The following is a 16,786-nucleotide window of genomic DNA, read 5'->3' as shown; positions in this document are numbered from 1 at the left end:
TCTTGACTCTGGGCTCCAAAGTCCGTTCAGCAGCCCAGGTATATGCAAGAAAATTTGTTGAGCTACTACTTGTATTTTGTGCTCCTCTGTCTCAGGGTAGTTATTATAAAAGGGCTAAAAGTAGATGCTGCTTGATTTTGTCCTTTCTTCTAGTCCTGTGGGGAGGCCTAAATCCACTGAGATTACCCAAGTGCTCTGAGTACCTATGAAGAGAAAGCCAGGAGAAGGGAGATTGCCCAAAGTCTGGGAAGAACATCAGTTTGACAGTCCCCCAGGTAGTGAGGCAGCTCTCAGAGAAGGCAGTGAGGGTGAAGAGAATGTCTGCAATGGCAAATGTCCAAAGGCCAGGCTCTAGGTCTAGGGGCTCCCAGCTCTTCAGCTCTTGGCAAAGCTTTCTGTGCCCAAGCAATGCACAAGGAGCAGACTTCTAGAAGCCATGTGGGCTTGGTCAGCAGGCACCTCAGCATCAACCTGGACCAAGAACCAGAAAAGCTCTTGGTATATTCTGCTCTGCACAAAGACCCTGGGATCTCGTCTCTCTGGCAAGGTGTTAGGTACTCCAACCGACAATGACTGAGATTAAATTTCAGGGTACTAGAGTCTGATTTGTTTTCAATTAAAGGAAATAATTTAAAGAACGCTTTCATTTATACCTGAGTTGGTAGAGTAAGTCACATCCACTATAGATTCAATTAAAACTGGAGAGATTGGAAAGCTGAAATATCTACCCTTTGGCTCAAGCAACTTGAAACCTGTCACTGTGTAAAATTACATAACATTACCCGAACTACCAAAATATTTTTAAAAATTTTAACATCACAAGTCTCAACACACAGACAATCTGACTAAGGCCTACATAGTGCAAGTTCCCTGTGTTTCTTTTATTTAATGCCATTTTTGAACTTACAAGAGAACTAGAGTAATCTAAGCACTTCTGTAAATATAATTGGGGCATGAGTTAGCATTAAAGTAATTGTGACTGTTTTATCTCTATATCCTACAGGTGCTAATTCAGACACTATATCAACAATAACTGAATTAATAATAATGAAATTAGGTCAAACAAAAAAGAACACCAATTCCAACCCAAATTCTTTCTCATCAAAACAAAAAAGCAATCATAATACAGATTGATGCCAGTATGAAAAAGATCTAAATTAAAAGTAGTGCTTATAATTCTTTTTGGAGCCATCTCCTAAAGCAAAGGTAACAAAGGCAAAAATAAACAAATGGGACCTAAATAAACTTAAAAGCTTTTGCACAGCAAAGGAAACCATCGCCAAAATGAAAAGACAATATATTGAATGGGAGAAAATATTTGCAAATGATATGACTGATAAGGGATTAATATTCAACATATATAAACAGCTCATACAACCCAACATCAAAACAACAAACAACCTGATCAAAAACTGGGCAGGAGAATTGAATAGACATGTTTCCAAAAAGGAAATGTAGATGGCCAACAGGTACATGAAAAGACCCTCAACATCGCTAATCATCAGGGAAATGCAAATCAAGACCACAATGAGCTATCACCTCACACCTATCAGAATGACTATCATCAAAAAGAACACAAATAACAAATGTTGGCGAGGATATGGAGAAAAGGGAACCCTCCTATACTGTTGGTGGGAATGTAAATTGGTGCAGCCACTGTGGAAAACAGTACGGAGGTCCCCCCCAAAAAACTAAAAACAGAACTACCATATGACCCAGCAATTCCACTCCCTGGGTATATATCCAAAAAAACCCCCACAAAAAACACTAATTCGAAAAGATACATGCACCCCAATGTTCACAGCAGCACTATTTACAACTACCAAGGTATGGAAGCAACCTAAGTGTCTATCATCAGGTGAACGGATAAAGAGGATATGGTACACACACACACACACACACACACACACACACACACAATGGAATATTACTCAGCCATAAAAAAGAATGAAATTTTACCATTTGCAGCAACATGGATGGACTTGGAAGGCATTATGCTAAGTGAAGTAAGTCAGACAGAGAAAGACAAATATTATATATTACTTACATGTGTAATCTAAAAATGCAACAAACTAGTGAATAAAACAAAAAAGAAGCAGACTCACAGACATAGAGAACAAACTAGTGGTTACCAGTGGGAACTGGGAAGGGGGGAGGAGCAACATAGGGGTAGGGGAAAAAAGGTTACTGTGGGATTATATGAAATCATGTAACAACTTTTGAAAACTGTAAAGCACTATAGACGTCAGAGAATCTTTCATTCAATTAAAAAAAAAAAAAAGTGGTGCTTATGTTCTCCCTAAAGTAATACTTTTTTTAAGGAGTATTATTATTTACCTGAATTTGAATATGAAAGCTGAAAATAAATGTGAATAAAAAGTCGAATGCTAACTGAATCAAAAACATTTCCTAAATAATTTACAAATTCTTAGAAGAGAATTAATAACAAATCATAAGCAACATAAAAAATTCCTATGGCTTTAAATGTAAATGGGAAGGAGAGAAATAAAATTCCTCCCCAATTCTCCAAAGGTCAATTAAGTAAAGGCCTTGATTTGGTGGTTAGATACCTCCTCTTTTGACTGCTCCAGCTGAACCAAAATATAAAGTCTGCTGGAATTTGTTCTTCTCTTTGTTCTAAACACCCATAACAAAACAAAAATAACAAGGAAAGGCAGAAGTCTCACTATGATCTTCTTGCACAACGAGAGGAACATGAACCTTGATACAAATCTACAGTTTGAAATAAAATATTACATAAATACCTGTGAATCACTGGGTAATATTAGCTACTTACAATGAGCAGAAAAATTATAAAGGTATTGCTAAAATATTTTCAATAAAGAAAACTGTTTAGGCAATCACCTTAGTGTGATCATTCTAAGTCTAAATTTTCAAAATGGAGTCTATAATTTGCTTCTAAATAAACCTACTTAGATAGTAAGTTTAATAAAATTACATAAATTTTAGCACTTAGAGATATGCATGCTTCAGAGTCATAGTACTTTGAGAAATCAAGTTATATCTTAAGGCTGAAGAAAGTGAGAAAATAAATCACTTTCACCAAATTTCAAAGGTATCCCTTTCCTTTCTTCTCTCTTATAGCTATTAGGTACTAGATAACCAAACCTACTCTCCTAGGTACTGATCTTGTGAAGAATCCAGAAAAAATAATAATAAAGGGAGTTATCTTTTCTTTGGTCTTCTGCTTTCAAACACAGCAAGCTAGCTATGGTAAAACCATTGCAAATTTCAGAAGAGATTTTGCTCCATGTTCTAATTCTAGGACCAAGCCAATGAGAAAAAAAGGGAATGGACAACTTCCTTCCTCTTTAAACACAGTAAGCACCTTTGTTTGGAAAGACTTTCCCACTATCTTCTTTCAAAAATGTGTTAGTCACAGTGGTCCGGGGGAGGGTGGGAAGATGTGGCAACTGGTATCCTTGTAATATATTGTACTTCAGTAGAGAAAGTAAGGGGATAAAGATTGAGAAATCTTGCCTCATGAATACTGGATGCTCTGTCATCTGACACCAGTAGCACAAGGAATTCTAGTAACACCTCCCTCTAGAGGAGGAAAGAATGGAGTCCGAAAAAAATTTGTAAAAAAGACATATAATTCAGCTTAACTGACTTGTTTTTTGACACGTAGCCTTGAAAAGAACAATTTTACCTCAGAAACTTGGCAAATGCAAACTGATTTTTTGATAAGTTTTAACACGCATTTTACTAAATGCAAGAATAGACAGTGAGGGAGAGAAAGGCCAGGTATCCAAAGACAGGGAGGTTGTCAGGTTTCTCTTTTCTGTGTCAATTTTGTTTAGTTGGTCAAATGAAAATTCAAAACCAAATAATTAGATGGTTGTTTATACATGATTAAGCATGAGCTCATTGGACTTTAACATGCCAAAAAGTCAGAGATGTGGTTAAGGGCAAGAAGGAATTATTAATAAAAGGAAATAAAGCTGTAATACATTTTTCACTTACGAATAAAAATAATTCAAAGTTCTCTAGATGGAAAAAGAGGAAGAAAAACATCAACCGTGAGTAGGGGCAAGAAACCAGATAATTTTATAAATGGTTAGAATTCATGACATGTAAAATATAAGACACCGGTACAAAAAAGCTTTTCCTCCTCTATGATTCTAATCCTATTTTTATTTCTTGTAAACATAATTCACAATGAGAACATAAAACTTACCTGTATTATATTTCTTTAGAATTGTTCTGGGAAATATTTAAGCAAGAACATGCTGTTCATTTAAAAGAGTTACTTGTTCTCTTCATAACTGTCTTCACCAGTAATCCTCTCTGGAGAAACCAATAGCTGTCAGCTCCCTTGAAAAAGCCAAGTGTCTCTCATTTTTCACAAATGCAGAATTTTTCTTCCCAAAATGAAATGAGCCCATCAAAAGCAAGGTTTAAATGGCCATAACCTTCATAAAGGTAAGGCAGACTTTTCCAGATCCCCCAGAGAATCTTAGATTGGGGCTGTGAAAAGTGGTGAATCAATTTCTCACAGAGATCAAACACCGAGCTATGGATGAGGTCAGTGGGCAAGTTTTTCAGATGACAGAGAGAATGAACTGATCCAGGATCAGACTACTTACTCCACCTTAGGTAAGGTTTTCAAGCCACTATTACAACTTCTCCTTACTGGGAAAATACACCGCCAGCAAACCCCAGAGATGGTTCAACTGTGCGTGCTATTTTCTCAATCAAACAACTCTTTGGGTTGCCAATGCTGTGACTGCTATGCTATTACATAGTAGAACCAAATGATCAGAATGAGTAAAGGCCACAGGAAGCCCAATACACAGTCCTTAAGACTGAGGCTAAAATGAATCTTAATAACATTCAAAAAGCCTGTAATACCTAAGAATTAAACATTGGCTTTTATAGCCTGACTGTGAGAGCAAGGTCTCCAAGTCATGTCAATTCCTCTTCTGTCTGAGAGACCTTCAATCTCAACCTCTCTTTCTCTCCTCTCTCTCCTCCCCTCTTCTCCTTCTACCCCCAATTTCCCCCCCCCCACACACACATACACAGACTATGATCATCAGCCAGTTCTGACTCGCAGAGCTGTCTTCAATCCTGTACATCTCTGCCCACTGGAATTTGAACAAAATATACTTCACTTAAACCTATATGATAAACTACAAAATATGGAAATGCCTAAAAAGCTCATTTCCAAGAAACTAAGATGATCATAGAGTGCATATCTGAAAACGCTCAGATATTTGAGACAAAGCACGATACTCACAACTAATTTGGCAATTTTAACCTACAAAGCCTTATGTATTATCTATGTGTCTTTCATAAAATATATACTTTGTTCTAAAGATACTTTTTAATTATTGACCTAATTTGGTTAAAGTTCTTAACATACTCATTTAGTGTTAAAAGCCACCCAAAGCTGAGGGAAGAGCACACTTTCACAAAAACTCTTTATGAGTCAGAAATTAATGAATTTTTGTCTTTAATGTTGAAGGAGGGGGAAAATCTTGCTAAATTAATACATATTGATTATTTGAAACAGTTTAATATCTACTATAGTTCCAGATAAGAAATGTGATAATTTATTCCTAAACAATGTGTGGCATGTAACTCAAAACTGCTTTTCATCAATAATTAATATTAATAATTAACAAGTATAAACAACAAAAATACCTTTTGGAAATGTTTCAACCTGGCCCTTTCCTCATTCCACAGTCTGCCTATTGCACCCCCTTTACCCTCTACGTGGGGTTAATAACTAAACTTCCCTCATCTCTGACATGCAACACTACCCAGCAGCAATCTTCCCAAGAATGCACGCACAAACACATAAGATTGTAAAGAACAAAAGTCTTATCAGAGTCACCTGAATCTGGCAAACGGATTTCTAAATTAGCATCAGCAGTTTCAATCCACTCAACAGTGAATTAGGTTTTTCTGCAGTAAGGACAGAACCCTGAAGAAAGTTCACCTCAAACACCTATTCTCCTACCTACAGATGAAAGGTCTTATGTCTTTAATACAGGGATTAGCCTAGTAATAAAAATTAAACAGTACTCTAGATAAGCATAGTGGAAGGAGAGGATAATGCAAAAATCACTCATTTAAAAGAGGCCAGAACCAATATACCAGGATTCTATTTGGCACTCATTCTGAAGAGCATTCAATTTGACTTTCTAAAACTACATTGCTCTTCTTTCTCCATTGATTGTATGCAGAATAGCATCTTCAGAGTCAAACCCATTCACCGTTATTGGTATAATCAAAGGTGTTTCACCCACCATCTGCCTCTTACTTTTCTAGCCACCTTGCCCTAGCACTCGACATCTCATCCAGCCATTTATTCCTTCACCAAACTGAACGTTATGCAGGTAATATCCTAAGTTCTTAAAGTTCAACACCACGGTATATTTTCATTTCTCACAGCAAATACAAATTCTACAATCCCTAATCCCCTTCCCCTGCATACCTCCATTCCATACTTTACCATTATTCTTCCTGAAAAGTCATCAGAATCACCAGCAAAAGCACCTCATGCTTAAGTTATTCATGTTCCCAGGCTGTTTGGTCACTGACATTTAAAAGTGGTAGGAGTAAGAAGCTCTCTCACTGGGGAGCTTCCATAGGCAGTTCGTGTAAAAGTGTGGGGATAAAGGTGTTTACATCTTTTTCTTGGCTGGGGGCCTCAGACAGCTGTGCAGAGAGTACTTTGCATACATTTCCAGGTCTACCTGCTCTTTGCTTTCATAAAGTATGCGCAGGGCTTGTACATTCAGAGACTGCTAGCACGTTCAGCAAGGGCTGGTGTGCAGAGAGGAAAGCATCTAACAAATGCAGCCTAAGAAACAATGTCTCCCTTCAAGTGGAACTGCTGGTGAAGTCAGCCAGCACTGGCCCGCGTGAACAATACTGGGCAGGTCATTAACCTGCCTGGTTCAGAGGGCGATGAGCTCACCCACCTTTCTGGAAATGCTATTTTAGCTGCTGAGTTTATACAAATAAAACCCATAATTTTCTAATGGCTAAACTAGGAATGTGTTCGAAAATAGCTAACTCTCTGAGAACCCTGCAGAAGCCACACAGGGAACTTACGAAGGTGAGTCTGCTGTTGTTCAAGTTTGCACACATCTTTATAATCGCTACATATGTATTACCTTGAAAATAAGCAACCACACAAGTAAACAGCAATTTTTTAAAAAAATTAGGTGGTTAATGCATTGTTTTCTCCCTCTCTTTTTTTTTTCTTTTGCATAGGAAAGAATAAGTTAGTCGTTAACTACACAAAGGAGTTAACATTTAACTCTGAATACTGAGAATGCTTTAGCTCTCAACCCCTCCCCCCTTTTATTATAGCAAAAATAGGTTCAGGAAAACTCTTACTAATTATCACAGACCGTAGATGAGATCTGGCTATATCAGTTTCCTTGCTGCACTCACAGGAGGCCCCAGTTCCTTCATACATACTCCATTCCAGGCAGCTGGGAATCCCTGCCCACTGCCCCTCAGGACCCACAACTCCCAACTCCCACCATTAAAGACCAGCTAACATTCTACCCCCTCCTTGAAACAAACCTTCCAGATTCCTGTCTCCTATCCCAAGTTTAAGGTGCTTTTATCCCTCCTCTAAAATCCCAGGTAATGTTATTTTTGAATCTTTTGTGTTACTGATCACTTCTACATTATATATTACCTGTACCTATATCTTACCTTTCCGCCTTATAACTGGCAGGAACATGAGGATAGAGAACTTACCTTATCTACCTTCACCCCCAACCCCTCACCCCCAGAGTACCAGGCTACAATCATGTTGAGCTCAGGGCACTCACTAAATGTCTATGGACAGGTAATGCCCATACCTTTTATTGTTAACACTGAGCCACTTTCCACAGGTAGGTGGCAGGAAGGCTAAAAGGAAAAAAGTGTTTTATTATTCAAAATAGGGAGATTGCTGGGATGCCCAGTGTTGGGGCGGGGGGCTCTTTTCTGTTGCCCCTGCCATTCCTAACCTGTCCTCCTCTCTCACTCCCCACAGGCTGACTCTACACCTCATTACACACACAGTTCCTCCCCATGGACACAGCCCTTTCCAAACTGTGGGACTTGTCACCTTTTCTGTGAAGCCCTCCATGGAAACAGGAGTATAACAAACTCCTCTCCTCTCCCTCTTCTTAGCTATTCATAAATATCACAAAGGAAACGTAGAGGTTACATAGATATCAACATGGTGATCATACTTCCTCACCAAGAACTTATACTTTACTACTACCGCTGCTACTACTACTACTAATAATAATACATCTATACATTAAAAACAAAATGAGAGGGACTTCCCTGGTGGTGCAGTGGTTAAGAATCCGCCTGCCAATGCAGGAGACACGGATTCGAGTCCTGGTCCAGGAAGATCCCACATGCCGTGGAGCAACTAAGCCTGTGCGCCACAACTACTGAGCCTGCAAGCTACAACTACTGAGCCCATGTGACACAACTACTGAAGCCTGCACACCTAGAGCTCATGCTCCACAACGAGAAGCCACCACAATGAGAAGCCCACACACCGCAATGAAGAGTAGCCCCCGCTAGCCACAACTAGAGAAAGCCCGCACGCAGCAACGCGCAGCCAAAAAAAAGAGAGCTGACATTAGTGGAAGATTTACTTGGTACCAGGGGAGGATGCCTGGCTCTATACTTGGATTAACCAGTCAGCTCACACAACAACCCTGATTATTACCATCCCATTTCACAGAGGAGACAACCTGAGATTCAGAAAACAGTAATTCCATCAGAGTGAGGATTCAAACTCAGGTAGCCCCACTCCAAAAACATGCACAGATGTCCATGAGCTCATAAATCCTTGACCACCACCCTCCACACGACTAGACAGATAGTACGAAATGGGGAGAAGAGAGGACAATTGGAAACTGATTCTTCTCTCCCAAAGCTAGAACAAACAGCATCCACAGCCTCCAACATCTTGGTTTCCATATATAAGCAAAAGTGAGGAACAATACCTTAATTTGTTCCCTGTAGGTGCCATAAAAGGTGTCATGCATGCAAGTATAAATAGATGACATTATTTTAACCTTTATGGTAGCAGATAAATGTCCGTTATATAACCCCTCTCACTTTCAGGAATTTTTGATACATAACATCAACTTCATTTCTTCATTCACTCAGTCAGGGGTTAAATTGCATAGAAAGAGAAGGTAAAACAGAGATCAAGAGAATTACAACACAAAATGATATCTGTTAAAAAAAAAGGGACGATCAAAAAGCTGTTGGAACGTTGAGGAGACAATGATGCTGATAATGGTGACAACATTTAGGAACACAATACGAAAATAAGCATCTCCATGAATCTTACTATAGAAGGTAGTTATTGATTTTTCTGTTGATTAATAGTCTTAAGTTTGCACAATTCATCAGGATATATATTAGAGATTAAGAACATGATAGGCGCTTGCATGCACACGCGCGTGCGCGCGCACACACACACACACACACAGAGGAGCACAAAGACAGTTAAACAGTGTGTCAGGTTCAACAAAAAGTAAACATGAGGTGCTTGAAGGGCAACCCTCCCAAGCAGTTCGATAGGGCCCCTTTCTACTAGCAATCTCAACCTTAAAAACAATATAAATGAATCCTTTAAAGGAATCTTTTATAAAATTCTGCCTTAAAATTTCATCTTTCAAAACTGCACTGACCTAAAAGCAGAGTCTAACCAGCCACCAACTGTCCCCAGGCATGTGGCATCTGTTTTCGCTATGAAATAAAAATATTGACATAAGGAGGAGAAAAATGTGGATGTACGGTGGGTGGGGTCAGCAGTATGGAGATGAAAAGGATCTATGCCTGCTGGAGCCAAGTCATAAGGCCAGGAGGCTAAGTTTGGTCTGTGGCTTTGTAGCTGTGTGAACTTGACCAAATCACTTAGACTAAACCTCCCTGCCAAGCTTAGCTTAGTGAGAACATATAATGAACTATCTAGCACCTGGCTGGCACAAACCAAATACTCAGTAAGCGTTAATTCCCCTTCCTACCCAGATCACATCTGAAAACCTTTCACCTCTCATAATATAAAAGACTACCCTCTAACCAGAATAGAGGATGAAATCATTTCAAGAGTTTCCCCCATGAGAAAATGATGGATCCATGCTCCCACCATGCTTTGAATTCACAGATTTATATGTCGAGAAGGAATAACAGAGATCATGTTTCCAATTTCCTTACAGATGGTAAAACTCAAGTCCAGAGAGGTAAAGTGACTTATCCCAGGTCACACAGCTATTCAATTGCAAAGTCAGGATAAAAATCCAGGTAATCAGCACCCAACCAATCCTACTTTCTACTGTATTCTACTACATTCATTGGACTTGCTTAATAGTGCAAATACCTCTGAGGCAGTCAAAAATGTCTTTTGCGGGCCTCCTTGGTGGCGCAGTAGTTGAGAGTCCGCCTGCCGATGCAGGGGACACAGGTTCGTGCCCCGGTCCAGGAAGATCCCACATGCCGCGGAGTGGCTGGGCCTGTGAGCCATGGCCGCTAAGCCTGCGCGTCCGGAGCCTGTGCTCCGCAACGGGAGAGGCTGCAACAGTGAGAGGCCCGCGTACCGCAAAAAAAAAAAATGTCTTTTGCATTTCTCCAAAGAAGATATACAAAGAAGATCTCCAATAAACACATGATATACAAAGAAGATATACAAAGAAGATCTCCAATAAACACATGAAAGAATGCTCAACATCACTAATCATTACAGAAATGCAAATCAAAACCACAATGAGGTATTACCTCACACCAGTCAGAGTGGCCATCAACAAAAAATCTACAAACAATAAATGCTGAAGAGGGTGTGGAGAAAAGGAAACCCTCTTGCACTGTTGGTGGGAATGTAAATTGATACAGCCACTATGGAGAACAGTATGGAGGTTCCTTAAAAAACTAAAAATAGAACTACCATATGACCCAGCAATCCCACTACTGGGCATATACCCTGAGAAAACCATAATTCAAAAAGAGTCATGTACCACAATATTCATTGCAGTTCTATTTACAATAGCCAGGACATGGAAGCAACCTAAGTGTCCATCGACAGATGAATGTATAAAGAAGATATGGCACATATATACAATGGAATATTACTCAGCCATAAAAAGAAACAAAATTGAGTTATTTGTAGTGAGGTGGATGGACCTAGAGTCTGTCATACAGAGTGAAGTAAGTCAGAAAGAGAAAAACAGATACCATATGCTAACACATATATATGGAATCTAAAAAAAAAAACACAAAAAAGTGGTTCTGAAGAACCTAGGGGTAGGACAGGAATAAAGACACAGACATAGAGAATGGACTTGAGGACACGGGGAGGGGGAAGGGTAAACTGGGACGAACTGTGAGAGTGGCATGGACTTATATATACTACCAAACGTAAAACAGATAGCTAGTGGGAAGCAGCCGCATAGCACAGGGAGATCAGGTCGGTGCTTTGTGACCACCTAGAGGGGGTGGGGTAGGGAGGGTGGGAGGGAGACGCAAGAGGGAGGGGATATGGGGATATATGTATGTGTATAGCTGGTTCACTTTGTTATAAAGCAGAAACTAACACACCATTGTGGAGCAATTATACTCCAATAAAGATGTTAAAAAAAAATGTCTTTGGCTTTCAAAATAGAATGAAAATGGCAGATGGTAGACTCCTTCTACACAATGAGTGTCGGGTTTGGGACAGGAATGTTCATGAAGAGATGATACGCTGGAGGAGAAAAGGGGTAAGCACAGAGGAGGGGATAAGGAGTGAAAAGGGACACAGAGACACCCTACTTTACAACTGTGCCCAAAAATTAATTCCATTTCAGTCCACCAATTGAATCTGGAATTGCCCCCAGACAGATTCTCCCTCCTTTTTTTTTTTTTTTTTGCGGTACGCAGGCCTCTCACTGTTGTGGCCTCTCCCGTTGCGGAGCACAGGCTCCGGACGCGCAGGCTCAGCGGCCATGGCTCACGGGCCCAGCCGCTCCGCGAGGATCAGGACACGAACCCGTGTCCCCTGAATTGGCAGGCGGACTCTCAACCACTGCGCCACCAGGGAAGCCCTCTCCCTCCCTTTTATCTGCAAACCTAGAGAATACAAAATCTACCACTCTCCCGGCTCAGACAAAATGCATGAATTTTCAGGAGAAAAGAGAAATGAGATGGTTAACCATCTTTTTCAATAGTCTAAAAAAGAGGTTCAGTTTGAGTTTGCTCAACTCTTCTTAAACCTTAGGTTTCAGTAGAATCACTGCTGAACTACAGGTTTTACTGGAACCAGTGCCTGCTTATTTACCTGCCAAATATAAGTTTGCCATGGAACCAATGTTCAGGCTGCTTGGGGACAGCAAGCACCTTGTTAAGGAAAAGGAAAAAATCTAATTTCAGCATATCAAACTTGACAGCATAATTTAAAAGATTCCCATCTCAAAGAAAGTTTACAAGCAATGAGTGAGGCTGTAAGGAGATTATTTCCAGGCATAATAATAATTGCAGAAAATTGTCCAATTAGCTGTTAAGCACTGAGGGAATTCCTTTGCATTGTGGCCTTACTGTCTTTGTCTTTGTTCTGAAGAAGAATTCTGCCTTTAGGAGTCTAAAATAATGAAAGAGTTCTTCATTATGTCAATAAGAGTTTGGAGGGAGTCCCCATGGCACAGGGACCTTGCCTGGTAACGAAGCCTGCTAATGAAGCATAAGAATTGCCTGTTCCAAATAAAAAAAAGAATTGTCTGTTCCTAGTTAAACCTGCTCACACCCTCCACGGCGGGGGGAACCCTGGCTGAGGCCCCAACAAAAGGAGAGCCTTTGGAAGGTGACAGAACGAGGGGCATTTGGGGTTAAGACCCTTAGTCCTCCTTGGGCCAAACTTTTATCTCGAGGCTTCTCAAAAAAAAAGAAGAGAAAGAAGTAGAAAGCGAAATCATCATATAAAATTACATTCTATTCAACAAGTATTTATGGGATGCCCAGTTGACACGGGTCTTGTACAGTTGGAAACCAGAACTTTAAACCCTCCCAACCCCATAGCTCACCTAGTCAACCGACCAGTAACACAATTTTTCCCACTGCCCTTCAAACATCTATTATTTGCCACTTCTGCAGCAGGTAAAAGCTCTGCTTCCTCCAGCACCATTCAACTATAATGGCTGTGTGAGCCTCAAGAAGGCAGAATACAGCTTAATCAAAGGAAGAACCTTCTAGCAAGCAGAAGTGACTTGGGAACTCTTGGTGAGGCACAGTTCTTGTCCCTGAAAGAATACACGGAAGGGCTGCCAGGATATTGCAGAGAGTGTAGAGGGAGAAGGAACTAGAAGAGAACATTTCTAAGGTCATTCCCCCCTCTATGTAACACGTCAAAAGGCTTAAAACACAGTGTCAAGTTTCATATTTTTATGTAAATTATGAGAAATTTCAATGCCCTCATTCAAAGGCTTTTGTGTGTATATATGTGTGTGTGTGTGTGCTTCTTTCTGCTCTAGGCTTCTACTATGTGATGCAAGGCAGGTAAATTAACTTCTCTAGGCCTCAGATTTATCATCACTTAAATGAAGGCCAGGGATTAAGTAATCTCTCAAATCCCTTCCAGCTCAAACATTTTCTGAGTGAACACTGAGTTTACTCTCTCTCCTTTTTACCAAATTAAATTTAGGAATTCTACCTACCCATAAAATTCAACAGAATCCCCTAAAAATCACTATACAGGAAAAGAAAATTCATTAAAGTGACAACACACAACATAAATATGGCAAAAACAATAAATTTCTTATATACTATCAATTATGAGTTTCAAAATTTAATGGAAAAAAGTTTAATTAAAAATACCTAGGAATAGCATGTAATATGAAAAAAACTACTTTTTGTTCTGAAGACATGAAAAAATATATACATATTTTCAGGTGAGAAAACTAAATATAGTAAGTGTGTTGACTCTTCCAAACTTTTTCATAGACCTAATGTAGGGTTTCTCAGCCTCTGCATTAATGACAGTTTGTGCCAAATAATTCTTTGGGCTTTTATTTGGTGGTGGTCGGAGGGGGGACCCTGTGCATTGTAGGATGTTGAGCAGCATCTCTAGCCTCTACCCACTAGATGCCAGTAGCACTCCCCCAAGTTGTTGATAACCAAAACTAAATGCTGCCCAGACACTGCCAAATATCCCCAAGGGACAACAACGCTCAGGTGGGGAACCACTGATTTACTGCAAAGTCCTAACAGGCCCTTCCTCATTCACTCAGTACCTTGACAATGGATTCTAAAGTTCATATGGAAGAATAAACTATACTAATAGTCAAGAAGACTTTGAAAAAGAAAATAAATATATTATTGAGCTACGAAGGTAAAAATTGTGAAATATAGAAGAGTAGTTAAACTGAACAAAGAAACAGAACAGAAGCAAAAGATCATGACCTCAGATAACTCAGATATATAATAACAACTAGCATATGGTGGCATTACAAATGAGTAGGAGAAAGGAGATCCTTCATTAAATGGTAGTGGGGCAACTGTTTACTGTTTGGGGAAAAATCAAAGCTAAATCCTATTCACATTAGATATGTTCCAATTATCTATTGCTACAAACCACCCCAAAACTTAGAGTCTTTAAAACAACGACTTATTATTATCTGTTGTGGTTCTGGGAGTTGACTGGTCAGGAAGGCACTTCTCACTTAGGGTCTCTCATGCACGGCACTCAGATGTCAACTAGAGCTGCAGTTACCTGAAGGGTAAACTGCGTAGACTTCTAAGGTGGTTCCCTCATATCCTGGCTGTCAATGGGAACATCTAAACATGGCCTCTGCATATGGCTTGGGTTTCTCACAGCATAGCGGCTGACTTTCAGGCCAGTTAAGGGCCACGCCTACCACAGGCACAGCACTACTTCTGCCATATATTGCTGGCCAAAGAAATCTCAGGACTCCCTCAAATTCAAAGGAGTGGAAAAATAAAGAAGGAACCAGCAAAGTCACACTACAGAAAAGCACATGGAATGGGAGAGATGGTTTCAGTCATCATTCGAAAATACAATCAGCAATAACATACCAAAATAAATTCCAGGGAAATTAAGAGCTAAATATTATTAATAAATATTTATCAAAAATTAAAAAAACAACTAAAAGAAAATATCTGAGATTCTTTTTAAATTTTAGGATGCAGAAGGCAAAGATAAATAGATAGAACTGCAAAAATATTTTAGCTCAGAAAGTACTATAAACAAAATTGAAAAGCAATCAAAAGACTAGGAAAATACCAGCATTCTACATAACAAAGGGTTATGGGCTTAATATGTAAAGAGGCCTTACAAATCAATAATAAAGACAAACATTCCTATGTTCCACAGTTCACAAAAAAAAAATCCAGTAGACAAGACATAAAATAGACACTCTCAATTTTCTGCTAGTAGATCAAGTAGAAAGTATAAAATGTGACATAACCCATCTGGGAAGCAACTTGGTAATACAGTTAAGGGTATTTAAAAAAAATGTTCATTTGACCCAATAATCTACCATCATTTAAAAATATATTTGTGATAATATAGTTTTAACAAAAAAGAAACCAAACTTAATTAAATAAATATAGTATACTTCTCACACACTGAAAATAATGTCTGCTGTACTTTCAAAGAATACTGAAATACATGGTGGAAAGTTCATAACACAAGGTAGTGAAAGAAAAGACAAGAAAACACAAAACTTTATTAAGATATTTATTACTACTATCATATATCACAGGATATTCACACATATTTATCTCCTAAATATTAACACTGGATACCTCTGTGTTTGGGGAATACTGGTACTGGTAGGTGATTTTACATTATTCTTTTATTTTTATCTTTTTTTCAGTATTTAAAATTGTTTTCTACAGTAAACATGCATTATTTTTATACTCAGGAAAAAAAAACTATTTAAAGAAAAAATACTAGTACTAATGGGTGAAAAACTGAAAAGGTCACATGTTACTAAATTACTGCTGAAAGACTGAAAAGCCAGTAAAAAGCGGGAGAATAAACGTGATTGTGCAGCCAGTGACATCAGGGACAATTACACCTGGAACCACTGACCCATTACACGGCCCATTTGATCTGCAACCGAGTCATTTTCCCAGGCTCATGACCCAGCCATGACACAGATTCTCATGTAATTGTTCAGTATGACCGCATTATAAACTTTATTTTTACCCTTTCAATATTCAGCCCATTTGTTTTCTTTGCAGAGCAGATATATGAAGTATCTTCTTCAGAGCTTCATTCTTTTCATTTCACCCCCGTTAAAATGTACATATCCTTGTTAAGGACAGCCTTTTAAACTGCCAAGGGTCACTTACACCTAAGTTTGAATAAATTTCGAAGCCTTGTCTGGTGAAGAGGGCCCAGGATGTCTTAGAGAAAAAAATGGCAGTACATTTTAAGAAAGAAAAGAATATTAGATGGGAGTCTAGGTGCTATTTGAGACAAACCATATCCTTCCCTGGTTGTGACTTCCCTGAAGGGTGTCCCTGAAATGGCCTTTTCCACCCTAGTCTGCATGTAGTACTGCAATGGTTCTCAAAGTGTCATGCCTGAACCAACAGCATCAGCATCACCTGAGGACTTGCTAGAAATGCAAGTTCTAGGCCCCACCCCATACCTACTGAATCAGTAGGGCCTAGCTACTGGCATTTTCACAGGCCTTCTGGGGGATTCTGATGCACACTCAAGTTCAATGCTCCAATGTCCTTTAGAGTGCCTGCCTCTATAGCATTAGTATGCACGATTATTATG

The 16,786-nt window shown here is 39.2% G+C and overlaps 1 protein-coding gene across 9 annotated transcripts in view; it reads right to left on the bottom strand.

Moving 5' to 3' along the window:
• GLIS3 (GLIS family zinc finger 3) overlaps nucleotides 1-16,786 on the bottom strand; it is a 662,455-nt gene that overhangs the window by 345,244 nt on the left and 300,425 nt on the right. Inside the window, exon 1 of one of the 9 annotated variants that reach the window (XM_029201558.1) lies at nucleotides 6,467-6,564. The exons of the other annotated variants lie outside the window; for them this stretch is intronic. The gene's annotated coding sequence lies outside the window, so the exon portion shown is untranslated. Of the gene's footprint in view, nucleotides 1-6,466; nucleotides 6,565-16,786 lie in introns of those variants that run through there. 9 annotated transcript variants of the gene reach the window in all.

The sequence above is a fragment of the Monodon monoceros genome, unplaced genomic scaffold, assembly GCF_005190385.1.
Source record: "Monodon monoceros isolate NGI ecotype Baffin Bay Population unplaced genomic scaffold, NGI_Narwhal_1 Super_Scaffold_5, whole genome shotgun sequence".
Lineage (NCBI taxonomy): Eukaryota > Metazoa > Chordata > Mammalia > Artiodactyla > Monodontidae > Monodon > Monodon monoceros.
The sequence above is the reverse complement of the archived record's forward strand: the minus strand, read 5'-3'. Positions and strand labels throughout refer to the sequence as shown.